This window comes from Oryzias latipes, chromosome 4 (assembly GCF_002234675.1).
Source record: "Oryzias latipes chromosome 4, ASM223467v1".
Taxonomy (NCBI): domain Eukaryota; kingdom Metazoa; phylum Chordata; class Actinopteri; order Beloniformes; family Adrianichthyidae; genus Oryzias; species Oryzias latipes.
Genome location: NC_019862.2, coordinates 16811828 through 16828534, shown reverse-complemented (window position 1 = coordinate 16828534; position 16707 = coordinate 16811828).

Sequence of the window (16707 nt, the reverse complement as noted above, 5' to 3'; positions counted from 1 at the left end):
ACCTGTCAGTGGAAAGAAGATTCTTTCAAATTGTAGCTGCACTTGATATTTGCAGTTCCCAGCAGTATTCTTTGCATCTAGACCCATTTCTAATGACCTACTTATGTAACCAAGCTAGCTGCTTCTTGATTAGGTGAGCAGACTCCAAATGAGGTTGGTTTAAGACCTGGCTTAAACCAAAGAACATGGAGTTGTCTGTGGTTGAACCATGACGTTCGAAGAGTTGATGACTGAAATAATATGACTGTGAGATGTGAGAAAAACTGTGAGAAATAATATGACTGTGTGAGAGGGTGTCCTTCATAAAAAGCTTAAAACTCATGGGGAAAAAAATCTAAAATCAGAAAAGCTGTGATTGTTTGGCTCTGAAAAAAGCTTGTTGGAAAGTAAAAACGATTAATATCCAAGCTTTGGATATCAATTTAACTGTATCTTTCTTGAAGTCCTGTGATAGGAATGTGTGGCATAAGGGTTAGATGACATAAATGTTTTATCTTTTGCTTGTTTTTTGACCAAAGGTTCATGTTCCTCTTAGTAAAATTGTGTGACAGTTGCTGGTTTTAGCCCCGCTATATTTTGTCGACATAATGTCGATCAGATTAAACCCTCTGAAGTTATGACACTTTATAACCATTTCCCAAATTGTATTTTAGAAAATGTAACCTGAAAGATGGAGGCAATTGTATTTTACAAAAGATTTGGGAACTGCACATTTTTAACTTTTTTTTTTATCTCTGAAGCTGAACAGATAAGCCCAGAAGGAATATAGTAAGTCACAGTCATGTACTACAAAGTGAGTTTATCAAATCCAGACCATCTTATCACTGTCATGCTTTACTAATCCCAAGATGTATCACTATATTCCATTTGTGCTTAGTAACGCAACATTTTTTTTATTTCTAGTGCAAAGAGCTTTGATGAGAAGGTGTCAGGTCAGGGACCAGTTAACCCGCTTTATTTGCGATCTAAAATGAGAAATAATGTTTATCACAAGAAAAAAACAAACCACAAAGAAGTAAAAGAAATGAAAAAATATGCCACCTTTGCATTGTTTTTCACTCTGTTTTTGGCAACGGACTCATTATCTGCATCTGTGGTCTGTCTGTTTGGTCTTTTGGTGAAGACAGTCTCCCAGATTTGATTTCTTGTGTAGTTACACTCATGTGCTCTCACAAAGTCCATACCTCACATTTTTCAGCACTTCTTTTGTTCATTCACAGCTCCAGATGTGGTCTGTGACGTGAGCAGATGTGTTATAGCAAAATGGGAAATTGTTCAAAGTTCGAGGGGGAGAATGTGCCCCAAAAGTCTCAATTAAGCTGCAAGGACTTTGTTGACCAAGCACTCATGCTATGATATTTTTAGTTTAGTAGTTTGTTTTTATAACCATGATTAAACAGTTTTCTCTCTTTAATAATTTAAAACTGCTATTTTTGCAACCACTTTTTTAAGATCTCTATAATCAAGGATTCAAGGAGTATTTATTGCCATTTTCCGTGAAAAGAACAGTTTCATAGAATAGGAATTTGCTGCTGTGCTAATGTGTGATATAAAACAATTAAGAATGGGGGGAAAAAAATGAACAACAGTAAGTGAAATTAAAAAAAATGACAATGGTCAGAACAATAAATAGAAATAATAGTGCAAACTGAGGATGATCAAGGTGCAGGTAGTGGACTAGTGACTGGACATACAAGTGAAAGGGGGGAGGAGTTAAAAAGTGTTCATGAGTCAGACTACGGAGGGAAAGAAACTGTTCTTGTGTCGTGAGGTTCTGGTCCTGATGGACCTTAGCCTCCTGCCCGAAGGGAGTAGTTCAAGTAATCCATGTCAGCTGCTATCCGACCTCCACGCCCCCGGGTTCTGGAGACGTATAGGTTTTGGACAGATGGAAGGCTACAGCCAATCACCTTCTCAGCTGAGCGTACAATATACTGCAGTCTGTTTATGTCCCTAGTTGTAGCTCCAGCGTACCACACTGTGATGGAAGAGGTGAGGATGGACTCAATGATGGCCGTGTAGAACTGCACCATCATCTGGGCCGGCAGCCTGGCTTTCTTCAACTGCCGCAGGAAGTACATCCTCTGCTGGGCCTTTTTGAGCAGAGAGCTGATGGACGGCTCCCACTTGAGGTCCTGAGTTATGGTGGTGCCAAGGAAACGGACAGAGTCCACTATGGTAAATGGCGTATACTTGTATAGCGCTTTTCTACCTACAAGGACAAAGCGCTTTTACAGTCACAGACCCATTCACCCAGTCACAAACACATTCACACACTGGTGGCCGCTCCGCTGCCAAACACAGGCGCCCGCCTACCACCAGAGGCAAGGTTTCTTGCCCAAGGACACTTCGACTCAGTCTGTCAGGATGAGAGGGGGTGTGGGGGCTGTGACTTTCCTGAAGGCCGCTATCATCTCCCTGTCTTCTGGGTGTTCATGTTCAAGTTGATGTGGTAACAAATGTTGTTAAACAAAAAAGTCGGCCTAATACACTTCAAAATAAGTGTAACAACATCGGCAGACCTGCACACTCACCGTTCTACACATACATGTGGAGTTGGCTTCATATGTGTGTCCACAGGTCATTTAAAACCCAAGTACCAAACAGAATGTGATGACTTTTCCTCTCCTCTCAAATCCTCAAATGCATGTGCATAGTCAACCCAGTAGGCTTAACCCACCAGTTGCTGACTTAGAATCAAATGCAGGAAACAGTACACAGTTTAAAGACCCACTCCAATAAAAAAATGTGTTTTTAACATGTTTTTGTGGCATTTTTCTCATAATAGAGGACGTATATAAAGAAAATTAAGATTGAGATTGAAATTGTGACTATTTCTTGATTCGAGCCCTGGTGAATCAGGAGCAGACAAAAAAACTGCCATTGGGAAAAAAAGTAGCAGTGATGAAGGTGTTACAATCAGCGGGCCACAAGCTCCCTGCTTCGCTTCAATCCAATGCATCCACTTTCAGACAAACAGATCCATGTACGACTTTGTTTTTCTCATCCAAGCTAACATCTGTCTTAAAACTGATTGTCCTGAAAAACAACAATGTTTTAAATGATGGCTAAATCGTAATTCGTAATAATCATAATTAAAGTAGCACTGAGAACTCTTTTACAATAGATGAAAAGATTATCTTAGTGGAACTTTAATAATTAATAACTGACAAAAAATGTCCAAAAGGTCCATGGATGTTATTTTACTGCACATATAGTTTGTGGATATCAGTAATTTTGTGTAACATAAATAAATAAAATAAAAAATAAAAGTGGCAATTTGTGCGAGAAATTAAAAAATATCAGAAAAAAACTTGGGATGCTTTTACAGGGGCGTGTTTAGTCCATTTCAAAGTTGCTTTGTCTGTTTTATGTAGTAGTTCTTTGGGCTGTTTGAAAGATGAATAATGTGATACAAAATATTCTTTACCTAGAAAAGCTGTGGTATTAAAAGGTAAATAATCTATTTACTGTAATATATATTTGGGGCTTGTGCCATAATATTTGCATCCAATTTTGCATGTTTAAGGAAAATTTTACAGTGAAAAAAAGAATGTGGAAAAAACAAAACTATTTCAGCCAAGGGATGAGATATTTGCATAATTTGCTTGAATAAATTATACTTTCAGGTTGTAAAGTTGGGGGAAAAAGACATATGATGAGGTGAGAAATGCAGCTAGCTCAATATCATAATCATAGAAATTCCCATTTTAATAAGTTGAAATGAGTTTTCAAGGAATATCCAACAGTTTAATTAGTTTGAGATTTTTATTGTTTTTTTTTTAATACATATTAGTTTTTATCAGGAGAAAGGACTTGCTATTGAAAAAATGAAAAACAATTTCAAGGCTCTATGGTCTCTTCATGAGCTTTCTGTTCAACACTGAGGTCGGGATATTGCCTTACTGCAACATTAAGCGATTTAAGAAAAGAAAAACAAAAGAATGCACAAGAATTTTCTTCATGTTTTCAAACTGCTATGTGTATCAGAGGTAATGGCAGCCCTCCTCATTTTTCTAAAGATTTTGTCTATTGACTAATTTAGAGAAAATCGGTAAATGAATGCTGGGAGGATGAGATGAGCCATGAATCCCTGATCATGCATTTGCTCACACAATTATCGTCATAATGATAGAATTTTAGCAGTATGATGAAGTGGCTCACCTCACTGGGAGTTTTGGTATTTCACTGCAGGAAATCACAAATATAAAAGGAACTTTATAAAACAAAAAACAGCATTGGTAATCGAAGCATTGTGAAAGTCCACAGACAGTGGAGAATAGTTGTTGATTGTGGCAATCAACTAATGCTGGCAGAAAAATAAACTATGACAAACCAGGGCGATTTTAAATATTGCATTTACACAACAAATGGGCTGTCATGTCTTATTCCAGCAGACTTTAGATGATGGATGTCAGACATTAGAAACAAGACACAGGAGCAGGTTCTCCTTACTATGCATGATGCAGCTTAGAAGTTGGATGGATGCATGTGCTCACAGCTGTGCAGAAACATTGTCCGCTAAAATATTTATTCTAAACATGTATTACCACCTTCTCAGAAGGATTAGTGCACATGTTGTATTTGCTAAATGAAAATCAAAGGGGTGGCTTTAAAAACAAAAGTACCAAAAACATTGTGTATAAGTGGCTCCATGCAACTCATAAAATAAACTGTGGTTTTACAGTTCAGTGATTGACAGCAAGTGCGAACTGTGCGGATTCTCAGTAATGGTAATGGCAGGATTTCTGTTCATTAGAGCCACTGACCCAGCCGACACCATGACACAGTTGTGATCTGAGGGATAACTGCCTGAACGCCAACCATTTCCAATTTAAAGGGAAATTCTACGGGCAAAAAAAGACAGCTGTGGCATGGAATATCCCCCAAAGCTGTATTTCAAAAGAGTATGGTCAACAACAATATTCAGGTAGGCTGTGGCATTGGATGGATGGATCCACACTTTCATGTTGTTGACGCCAAATTCTGACCCTACTATCCGAATGTGGGAGCAGAAATCCAGAATTCTCACACTGTTTTCCATTCTTTTTTCCAATTTTGGTGAGCCTGTGTGAATTGTAGCCTCAGTTTCCTGTTCTTGGCTGACAGGATTGGCACTCGGTGCAGTCTACTGCTGCTGTAGCCCATCTGACTCAAGGTTGGACGAGTTGTAACCAGTGGTTATTTGAGTTACTGTTGCCTTTCTATCACCAGTCTGGCCGTTCTCCACTGACCTCTGGCATCAACAAGGCATTTCCACCTACAGAACTGCCGCTCATTGGATAGTTTCTCTTTCTCAGACCATTTCTCTGTAAACTCCAGAGATGCAGTTTCTGAAATCCTCAGACCAGCCCATCTGGCACCAACAACCATACCATACCATACCATAGGGCGGCAGTGGCTCAGGCAGTTGAGCGGGTCGTCCAATGATCGAAGGGTCGGTGGTTCGATCCCCGCTCCCACCAGCCAAAATGTCGTTGTGTCCTTGGACAAGACACTTCCCCCTCCCTGCCTCCAGTGTGGCTCCACTGGTGTGTGCATGTCTATGAATGATCCCGGTGATGGTCAGAGGGGCCGTAGGCGCGAACTGGCAGCCACGCCTCTGTCAGTCTGCCCCAGGGCAGCCGTGGCTACATCAGTAGCTTACCATCACCAAGTATGAATGAGTAGTGAATGAATCATTAACACAATGTAAGTGCTTTGAGCGTCTGGAAAAGCGCAGAAAAATCCAATCCATTTTTATTATTATTATTACCTAGTTCAAAGTCAATTCGATCACCTTATTTCTCCATTCTGATGCTTGGTTTAAACTGCTGCAGATCGTCTTGATCGTGTCTACATGCCTAAATGCATTGACTTGCTGTCGTGTGATTGGCTGAATTAAGTTAACTGTGTTAACAAGCAGTTGGACAGGTGTACCTAATAAAGTGGCCAGTGAGTGTTTATTATGAAATGGACGATGTAAAATACTAAATAGGTCAAGTAATGATCTCTGAAAGAAAGTCTATCCTTTTTTTTCTTCTCTGAATTAATCCAAAACCACCTAAAACACTACACAGAACTTGGAAAATCAGGTGAGATGTTTCCTCCCCCACTGGTTTGCCCCATACATCTTCTGTACCTCTGGGGCTAATAACATTAACCCAAGTGTCCATGGCTCACATCCCCTGAATAGCAGGCCTGTCAGGTGAGAGTGATGGGGTCATCAGTCATGTAAAATTCCTTGCCAAAGTGGTCACTTTGTTTGTGAAAAAGATCCTCCTTGTGTCACAGCTTAGCAGTCATCACTCCATTCAAGTGAGAGGAGATGAGGACAGCAAAACGAGACCTGAGAAGATAAGATCATTTTGGAGTGGAGCGCTTTCCATTCCAAAATAACTGGAACAATGATGTAACATCACTTGTTTAACTGCACACAATCAATAACCCAGTGCTTGCTGATGCATTTGCAACCACAACAATGATTTCTCTTACCATCCATCATGAAACAACTCTACAACTCCTTCAAAGTGACTTTGAGCTGATAGATTTGGATCTAAAAGTGATTTAGGTTACAGAAATGGAAGACCATTTAATCTTGCTGTGCACAGACATATGCAGGATGAAACGGCCATGTCATGCAAGAACAATGTTGATAAATGCATCAAGCCATTGGTTTGAAGATGCAAAACGAGTTGTGTAAGCTCTTTGTTCAAATTGATAGATTTAATCTTACCCTTGAGTGAGAATACTTGACTATGAAGGTTTTTAAAAAAAAATCTTTCGTTAAAATTCGTTCCTTAAATATCCTAAAATCTTGAGAGGAACCCCTTTTTTTTTAACAATTTGTTCTTCAAAATGACTTACTTCAGTGAAGACTGTGAGGTGCCCAAGCTATTTAGAAGCATGAGAAATCAGAAACAAATTATAGCTCCAGCAGTTTACCTTTTTTCTCCTGCTGTCCAGCTGAACGTCAAATCTGTCAACAACTACCACTTTATCCCATCCACGAACAGAGGGCTCGGGTTGCAGCTGTGGGTTTACGGTTTGCTAAGTGAGGCTTGACATGTGAGAAGCTGCTTTTGCAATTTCAAACACACTTTACTCAACTGCAACAGTTATTTTCACTAATAACCACCATTACACTCATGCTGTAACATTCCCACATGAGGTTCTGCTGATAACTCACCTCAATTAGTCTTCAGTTACTGCAGTTTTTTAAAGGATTGGCGCTTTTCACATACACTCTTGAATCACAAAAATATCCTGCCTAAGAAACCAATTTATAAAGACTTTTTTTTTGCTAACTAAATTGCAAAACTGTTAAAAATGTGAACAGTTGGAATAAATTTATCTTTTGTAATCTCAATGTCAAAAAAATTTGGACTGCAATAAGCTTGGTATATAGAGGGCACAGAGGATCAGCATGTAGCATTAGCTGGTTCTATTTGTAAGTGTGTCTGCTGTGTTCCTGAAAGTGAGTAAAAATGACTTCTTGAATTAATCAATATACAAAGGTTTTTGCTGTTTAAGACCAAAGTGTGATTTCCTAAAGGTCAGTTTAGATTTGGACAGCAGTTTGCTGTAATAAGAGAGTGTAATACTAAATTCACACAGGGCATGTGTCACGAGTTCAAGAACGCGCTTTTAGCACAGTGTTCACACTGGACTGCCCCTGCCCATTACTAGTGCATGTTGGAAGAGGTGGTCAAATGTCAAAGCGGTGCAGATCTCGCTGATCTTTTTCATTCACAGCTCCATTCCGATATATGAAAGACTTGGTGTTAAAGATTTCCGCACTTATTAATTTCTCCTCCATGGTCAGTTTTCAAACGGTTGGTCCTTCCGTGAATTAAAAAAGATAATACGGCTCTCTGGCAGCAGGTATGTGCCGATTTATCAGTCTGGCTTAAGGTTTCAATCACTGCCTCACCGTCACTTTGTGTGCTTGGTGACATGAGTGCCATCGATATAGAAGAAGGATTAGCATCTATCATTTTCATAACTCTTTGTATTGCCAAAAAAACTATTTTAATAAATTGGAAAAACAAGAAAAATATAAACATAAGTCAACACAGAAATCTGCTGTTTGATCATATCAGCTTGGAAAAAATGTCAGCCCAAAGCTCAAGTAACTTTGAAAGAATTCAGGCTCTCTGTTCTCCTGTGGGGGTGGTCCCTTTGCCTGTGCTGGGGGGGGGTTGGCGGGGGGCCCTGCTCGGGTGGGGGGGGCCCAGCGGCGCCGGATGGGCTGCCCATCTGCACCTGGGGCTGGGATCGGCCCTTCCCTGGCTCTGGGACGGGACGGGACAACCCTCTCGGGGCCCCCGGTCGCTCTGGGTGTCACCCGCTTCGGCTGCGGGGTCTGGGGTGGGGTGGGGGGCTTGTCGGCCCTGTCCTGTGGGGGGGCGTTCTGGGGGGGAGGGGGGGCCCATTATTAGTACGGGTCGGGGGGGCTAACGGGTCGGGGTCTCCGCTGAGGCTATCAGTGGTTGCCTCGGCCGGTTGGCCTCCTCGGTCCCGTCGAGGCCTGACCAGAGCTCTTCTAGGGCCGGCGTCTGGGGGTGGGGGCCTGGGCTTGCTCCGGGGGGGGGGGGGGGGGGGGGGGCGACGCTTTCTGGCTCCTCTCTCTCTGTGTGGGGTGGGTGGTGCCGGGCCTGGGGTGTCGGCGCCTCCGGGGGTGGGCCCCTGGGCTGGGTGGCCCTGGCCCCTTTGCTGGGGGTGGGCTGGGGGACGGCTGTTTGACCACCGGGGGACAGTCTACCAGCTGTCCCCAACTTACCCCCTTCCTTATATAACCTCATATTAGGGTGAGGGGGTGGGGGGTCTAGCCTTTGATGCGCCTTGGGGGGGGGCTACTTGGGAGTGGCCCCCCTCCTATGGTTGCCGTATGGAGTGGGCCCCCCCTCTTTCGGTTTTATTTGCACCTTAGACATGTAGGGTCTTTGGTAGGGGGGGTGCTTGGACATCACTGCAAGCAAGCAGCAGATGTCCTCCTGGCACCCTACCCGCCAATTTTAACCGCACCTTAGACATTTAGGGCCCCTTGGTGTGGAGGGTGAGGGGACATCACTGTGAGTAATCAGGAGATGTCCCCTTAGTGCCCTACTCGCCAATTTTAACTGCACCCCCCTTAGTACGGACACCTCTCCCCCTTCAATATATACATTCAAACATAAACACACACACATGCACACAAACACCCTCTCAAGCACCCATACACGCACACACATTTTACAAGGAAGGTGGGACCTGGGTCCATCTGTCCCCTACCCCTTCCCTGGTGGGGGGTGTGGGCCCCTTGGCGATGGCGGCCGTGTCCCTTGGGTGCCGGCTCCCTGGGCCCGGCGGTGCTCTCTCCGCGCGGTGGGGGGGTTCATATTACACCTGAGCCGGGGGTGTTCGTGTCCCTGGGGGGTGGGTCCTGGTCCTTGCCCCTGGGCGCTGGGCCCCGCCAAACTTCCAACATGGCCGAGCCTGGTCAGGCCATATTTATAACACCCCTTGTGGGCCGCCCTTTTTTCCCCGGGGTTCCCCCCTCCTGGGCGGGGGCGGCGGGCCCCTGCCTTGCTCCTACCTGGACCAACCGTGGGCCGGGGGGGTGGCTGCCTGGAGTGCGGAGCGGGTCTCCCTTGGGGGGTCCTGGCTCGTACCTGGGGTCGGGGCGGGGGGATGCCCGGAACTCCTGGGTGGTGGTGGGGTGCTCGTCTGGGGCTGTGGGCGTCCCTCTCCGGTGGGGCCCTGCGTTGGGCTCTTCCGGCGCGGCGGGGGGCTGCTTTCCTGGCTGGGCTGGGGCGGCGCTCTCTTTCCCTCTGCGCCTCCCTGCTCTCTGGCTCTGGGGGCCTCGCGGCGGTCCTGCTGGCCCTGGCCTGGGTGGCGGTCTTGGTCGCCCGGGGGGCGGTTGTTCCCTGCCTGTTCCCGTGTGGCGTTGGGGGAATTCCGGCTGCCGCTGCTGCTGCGGCGGGGGTATGGGTGTGGGGGTGGCTGGGCGCTCCTCCTCCTTCTTTTCACATTCCACCATCCATTTTAGAAGAACATAAACACTCACCTGAGCACAGGTGTTAGCTCACCTTTGCACTAATAGTTTGCATGATTGAATGAATGAAAGATTTCACACTAGTTGGTTTAAAGGCATAGGTATGCGTTCGTGAACACTATCTGTTTTGTGTGCATGTTGACATGTGGACATTTTTGCGGCTAGCAGGTGTGTTGATAATATTTGAGTGTGTGTGAACAGGCCCCGCCCTTTTTGTACTACATTTGAACCATACCGTAACGATAAACAACCAGTAAGCCTGTCTGCTCTATGCTGCTTCATGGTCTTACCCCCTTTCCCTTCCGATTATCACCCTCCTACCCCCCCCTCTCTCTAACGTCCCTCTCTCTTCTTCCCCTCTTTCCTTTTCCGTCCGGTCCAACACCAAAGATTTTCAAACATGATTGAAATTAATAAAGTTTGGCCTCAATTACAAAAGGGGTTTATTCAGACATACCTTTGGTTTGTCTGAAGATGAATAACCCCTCTTGTTAAAATAAAATATGTCCAACACAAGAGGCCCTCAGCTCTCATCTGTTTGCCTAGCTGTTGGACAGGACAAGTTAAAAAAAGAAAAAAAGAAAAAAAAAAAAGATAATACCCAAACGTCACTACCAAATCCAGGTCCTCGATTGGTTCAAGTTTGACCTGGTTTAGTTTTCAACCCGCATTCAATGGTCATGCTTTTTGTATGTGGAGCCCAAAAACAGACGTAAAAACTTGCGTGGTGGCGAGAGTTTTGCACGCAGAAACCGGAAACACACGTGCGTTTACAAAGATTTTTTAACTGGAAAAGGTCACTTGCACATGTTGTGCTTGTTGTTTGAAGGAAAACAAAAATATGTTCATAGCAAACATTAACATTGGCATGATCTTTTTTATATGGTTCTAGAGTTCTTTAAGACTGAAGATAAACCTAGATACATTCGTAGAAGAACTAAAGCCCTTCCAGCTCATTGGTATTTCTTTGAATGGAGAAGACATCACATTTCACCTAGCTGTATCACTCAAGTTAACCAATCAGAAGAGACCTTACCTAAATGCAAGTAGGGCATAACCTCAAAACTGCTACTACACATGAATTTATAGAAGTGGAGCCAAAACCGGATTAGTTTACAGAACTTAAACCTAAAAATTTTTGGATGTTTATAGCTACACATTTTATTTCTTTTTTTTTTCTTACTTTCAAAGATGTTTTTCTTGCACATTTTTCTTAAACCATGATTAAGAATCTTGTGATGCCTCCAAAAGGACAAAGAGCTGGATCAGACTGTCACTTAAATATTTTTGACAAATCTTTTGACTTTTGAGGATTTACATCAATAAAAAATCTAAATGTTTAAGAGGGGTAATTGAAGAAACACCTACAACGCTAACAAAAGAAAAATGTGGATGATCTAACCATACTTTATTTACGCTAATAATGAAGAATGAATGGATTTGGCCAACAATAAAAAAAAACTTTGGCGAGTGCTATCAGACCCAGTCTGAATAACCATTATGTGGTGCAACCTGAATATATATATATATATATATATATATATATATATATATATATACTTTCAGAGGGTATTATGGTTTAGTGTCATCATGAGTTTTCAACCTTTTCATCAGCCAGGAAAAGTGATGCAACTGCTCCTCATCTACTTCTTTTTGCCTCTCTCCTCACCTTCTCTTCCTTTCATCATTTAATCACACTCAGTCAGACATCACTCATCTCAGAAACATTTCAGACACAACAGCTTAAGGTCAAAACCAGATGAAAGGAAAAATAAGTGAGTAGTAAAAAAGTTCAGCTCAGAATTTTATTTTATTTAAAAGTCTGTATCTAATTCTTGTATTTTTTCCAGCTTTACCAAAGGGAGAACAGATAGAATAATGATTTTTATTTCACTTATTTCCTAATCCAGATGGAATCCAGACAGAGACAGCTCAGGTTTTGTGTGATATATACAAAGTCACATTCAGCTCCAAAATAGATCTAAGACTGTGTGGACAAAAGCACAAACATAAATCTACATTCCTTTTTCTTTTCTTTTTTTGTTTTGATCTTACTTCAATACCACTACCAAACAGGCAAGGCAACACAAGCAGCAATTAGCTGGAAAACTCTTGAAATTTCTAGAGTCCAATTTCTAAGCTTGTTAAATCAAGACACTCATCGACAAAGAAATGAGACAGGAAAATTATCTTTCTGAATCATAAACAAAAGTGAGAGCTTCTTAAAATGCATGTTTTAAAATCTTGTAGAGGAGAACACTAAAGGTCCACCAACAACATCCACACCCACGTGAAACACCAGCTTAACTGTGAACAAAATGTAGCCTATAAAAGAGAAAACTGCTAATTTTAAAGGAATTACTTTTGATCCAAGAGGAGACAAGTTATTTACGCCACAAAAACGGGTTACTTTGTATTTTGGTTTAGTGGCATCATGAAATGTATGATCTTGTAACAGAAAACCATCTAAGCAGTAACCTGCTTATAATTAGGATACAACGATTCACATTCCTCACCATATGCTTCAAACCTCGATTCTTACGCCACGGTTTTGTTTCCCTTTGATACAAAACAACAAAACCAAAATGTTTAGAAAAAAAAAAGGTTGTGTTTTTTAAATTTGCTAATAAGCAAGTAAAATGAAGAAAAACCTTTCACCTAGATCATATATAGTCTGGTTGTAATGTGGTAAAATAATAGATACTTCTTAAATTTAGCACAAAAGCAATGTTTGGCACTTGTAATGTAAGAATTGTAATGTAGTAGAAATGCAAGATTCACTTTCCCCATGATTTGGTACAATTGTGTAACATTGAATAGAACATTTTGACTTCCTTGTTCACGGTGTAAAGAAAGTGGGAATTTTGTACAAACAAACATGCATTAATCATACATTTGACTCACAAATATAGGCAAGAAAAGATACAAAAAAATGTAACAAAAATACTAGTGAAAGTTTTATTTGCATGTTTTTTTTAATTTGAAAAATAATAATAATAATAATAAATATTTTATTGAAACTATTTTTGTGCATCTTTTGTCAATTGTCAGCTTTGTAATTTAACTATTGATTAGCGAAATTGATATTCCTGGTATATATTTGACTTGTCTTGTGATTCCCATTGTGATATTATTTTCTTTTGCCAGCAGATTCCTTTTGTTGTCTTTACTGCAAAATGTTAGCTGGTGTTTGCACAACAGAGCCACAAGAGAAAAGAGTCAAATGGATGGAGTTCACCATGTGTAACTCAAGAATAGCAGCCATTCTGCTGTCAGCACACAGCCCTCCATCCACAGCCCACTTCACTAATTAGTCCTGGCCACAAAAAAAACACAACCTGCTGAACTGTTTCTCCCTCAGCTTCCTATAGTAAAACTGAATAAAAAGTACTGTTTTATTCTGACATTTCCTGTCTTTTGAAGTCATTTAGACTTGCATGCACTAAAGTTAGCAAAGTGAAAAAAGGAACTGTGCTGTATCAACATGAAATTCGGAGTGCTATGTTGCTTGACTGCTCTCCTACACTCTCCCACTGTGATATAAACTGCTGACTGGCACTTTCTAGCACAGAGGAGGAACAGATGTACAGCTCACTCACATACAGGCATTTACATTTGGAGAGCTTACATAGCTTTACATGTAGAGCTGGAACTCTGCCAACAACTGCTGCCAAACACCCTCACACTTTTTAACCTGGCAGTGTTGTGTGTTGTCTATGTGCATGTGTGTGCCTCTGTATTTGTATGTCTTCTTTATGATGTAAAATCCATATCCCCTCAAATGATTACAAGTGATCACAAAGCTCCTGAATATCTGCCCAAATAAAAATGCATTAACCTTAAAGTGTTGGAGGGAGAAATATTTGACACCATTTTAAGAAAAACGGTCAAAGTGAAAAGGCTTTAATCATATTAGGAGAAAAATTGACTGTAACCGAAGGAATAATTAAAAAATACTTTCATTGTGAGTCTGACTTCAGTCAACCTTGGCTTGTTCATCCTCAACCCAGGGGTTGAATTGCTGCAAAAAAGTAAAAAGAAAGCAGAATAAAGCTAGCAATTAGCAGTGGATACAACATTGTAACATTGAATATCAAAACTTTCTGAATAGAAGGGCTTGAAATTTTAGGGTCGTTCATTCTTTATTAAATTGAAGTTTATTGGTTCTTTCAAACACTTCAAACTGTTTGAACATCAGCTAAAAAGGACTGGGCTGAAGCAGCGTGCTCATCCAAACCCATCCAAAACCAGAGGCACTATTCACAAAGAAAAACAATTTTGATTTAATTGAACAAAATGCTTCTTGCATACAAACAACAAAAATTGTATGTATGTTTGTTGACTGTTGTCTACTTTATTTCCAGTGTTGACTTATTTTAAGATGTTAAATAATTCCACAGTTTTGCTCAAAAAAGAACATCTTCATTTCACATTAGCATGATAAAAGTACCTCCAAAATCAAAATGTGGCTTTCTCCTTTTGTAAAAAAAAAATGACCGCACTGGCAAACTTTGGGTGTTTCAAACTGGGAAAACCATTTGGTTTGACTTAATTTGGTCTGAATCGAGTTCTGAACCTTGCGTTTGGTCTGTATTCAGACTGTCATCAAAAGGACTGTCCTGGGGGGTATTCCAGAAAGCAGGTTATGCTAGCTCCCGCGGTAAGTTTGAGGCTAAAGAAGTGTACAACCACCGCTTTCGGTTCCAAAAACAGAGATATGTTTCAGGGTATGCTTAGTTCCCCTGGCAACTCATGCTCTGAACATAACCTGGTCTGGAGCAGGTTTAGTTGAAGGTTAGTTTGTTTTCAGTGAGGTGAAGGAGCATGGCGTGTACATTTGAAAATAATTTAGTGGATGAAGAAGCTCAGATAATACTTTTTCCACCGTGAGAGGGTGATAAGACCACGTATGGATGTTGGAAAGATAAACCTTTTTACTTTGATCTAACTTAATTATTTGCTTTAGTTAAGATAAATCAACTATTTTTAGTTAAGTGAGCTTAAAAATAACACGTAATTATCAGACAGTTATTTTACTTTCATTAAATTATTTAAATTAAGTAGGTGTAACTTTGGTGCTGCTGTAAGATCGGCACCGCAAGGAATTGTGGGATACCATTCCCTTTGCTTGTCTGGACGGATTTGGGTTTAAGTGTGGGTTTTTGACCAATTTTTTTTAGTTGTTTAGCTGTTTTACTGTGTTTTGCCCAGTTTTTTGTACTGTTATATTTAATTCTTCTGCTCCATGAGTGAGAAGGACGGAGAGGATAATAAGTTTATAAAGCACCCCTACTACACAGTGAAGTAATTAAAAATTCAGGAAGTGGTTTACTGATACATTTACAAATTTGTTTTGTTTCATTAATTTTATTTTAATAAAAATGAGAATATCTGCAGGCTCATATTTTTAAACATATGAGAGTTCAAGAATTACAATAAATTAAGATGGAAAAACTTTAATTGAATTGGAGTAATATGACATTTAGTTAGATAAATATGTAAATTTGAGTTGTAAAACAAATATTGAGTTGGATAGAAATAAGAAATTAGTTTGAATAAATTTAACTCAATTACTTGTTACCAATTGAATTATTTTAATTTGGATAAGTTGTGTATATATATATGCGTCACAAGGAAAATTGAAATAAGATCAGAAACTTGCTTTGACTTTGTCTTCTCTTTTTCTACAAGCAGAATCTCTTTCTTTTGCTGATGCAGCAGTTTTACTTTTTTGATGGGCGTATGATCTTCATACGCCGTCATTTAAATCTCCGACTCCGTCTCACTGGAGTATAGCGCTCTCTTTTTTTTCTCCACGCGTTTCTATGGTGACTTCGGAAACGGGCGATCCATTGAGAATGTCTTTAATAACCCAGGGTTACCAAGTCCAGCGTAATTACACTAACTTATATCCGGTCTTTTGGAACCGACATACCCAGAGTAAGCAAGTTCAGGCAGATTTCAGTCAGAGTTCAGGGTTAAAGTCAGGGTAGTTTAAACATGCTTCCTGGAATACCCCCCTGTTCCGGACCAAAGCTTGTAAACAAAACCATGTGACTAAAAATCTCTTTACTTTATTGGTCAGGAATTAAGAGGGCGGGGCAAAGCAACTAGAGACAGAAATTATGGAAGTCCTGTGCTTTTAGTTCATTCAATTTTTACATTTCACTCAAATTTTTAACGTCTGTATCGGCTCCTTTGGTCTGGACCAGGGTCCGCTTGGGTGCGTTCAGACTGGCAATTTGTTCCAGATTATAAGGGGGGGAAATAACTCTGGTTCCCTTTGAGCAAACCAAATGTGTCCTGCCTGAATACCCCCTTTGAAAGTCACCAAATAAAATTTAGAACAAATAATTTTTTTTGAATAGTGAAACTGTAGATTCCTGTAAACCAGCTGGATGTAATATTTTTATTGCTCTTTTTTTAACGTTGATTATTACATCCATATTTATTTTGTATATACTTCATTTGCTCAAAAAACACAATAATGGAAGCATAGTAAAATCAATCTTGAATATAGAATGAACAACAATTCTCCCCCTTTTTTAATATTATATTATTAGTGTTTGATATTTGCCTTTTATACATTTAGGATGTGGTTTGACACTAAGCTCATGGTTGAGAACTATAAGAAGTTTTACCACACAAATGTTTTCAATTTCTACCACTGTTTGGTTAATTATGAATTTTAA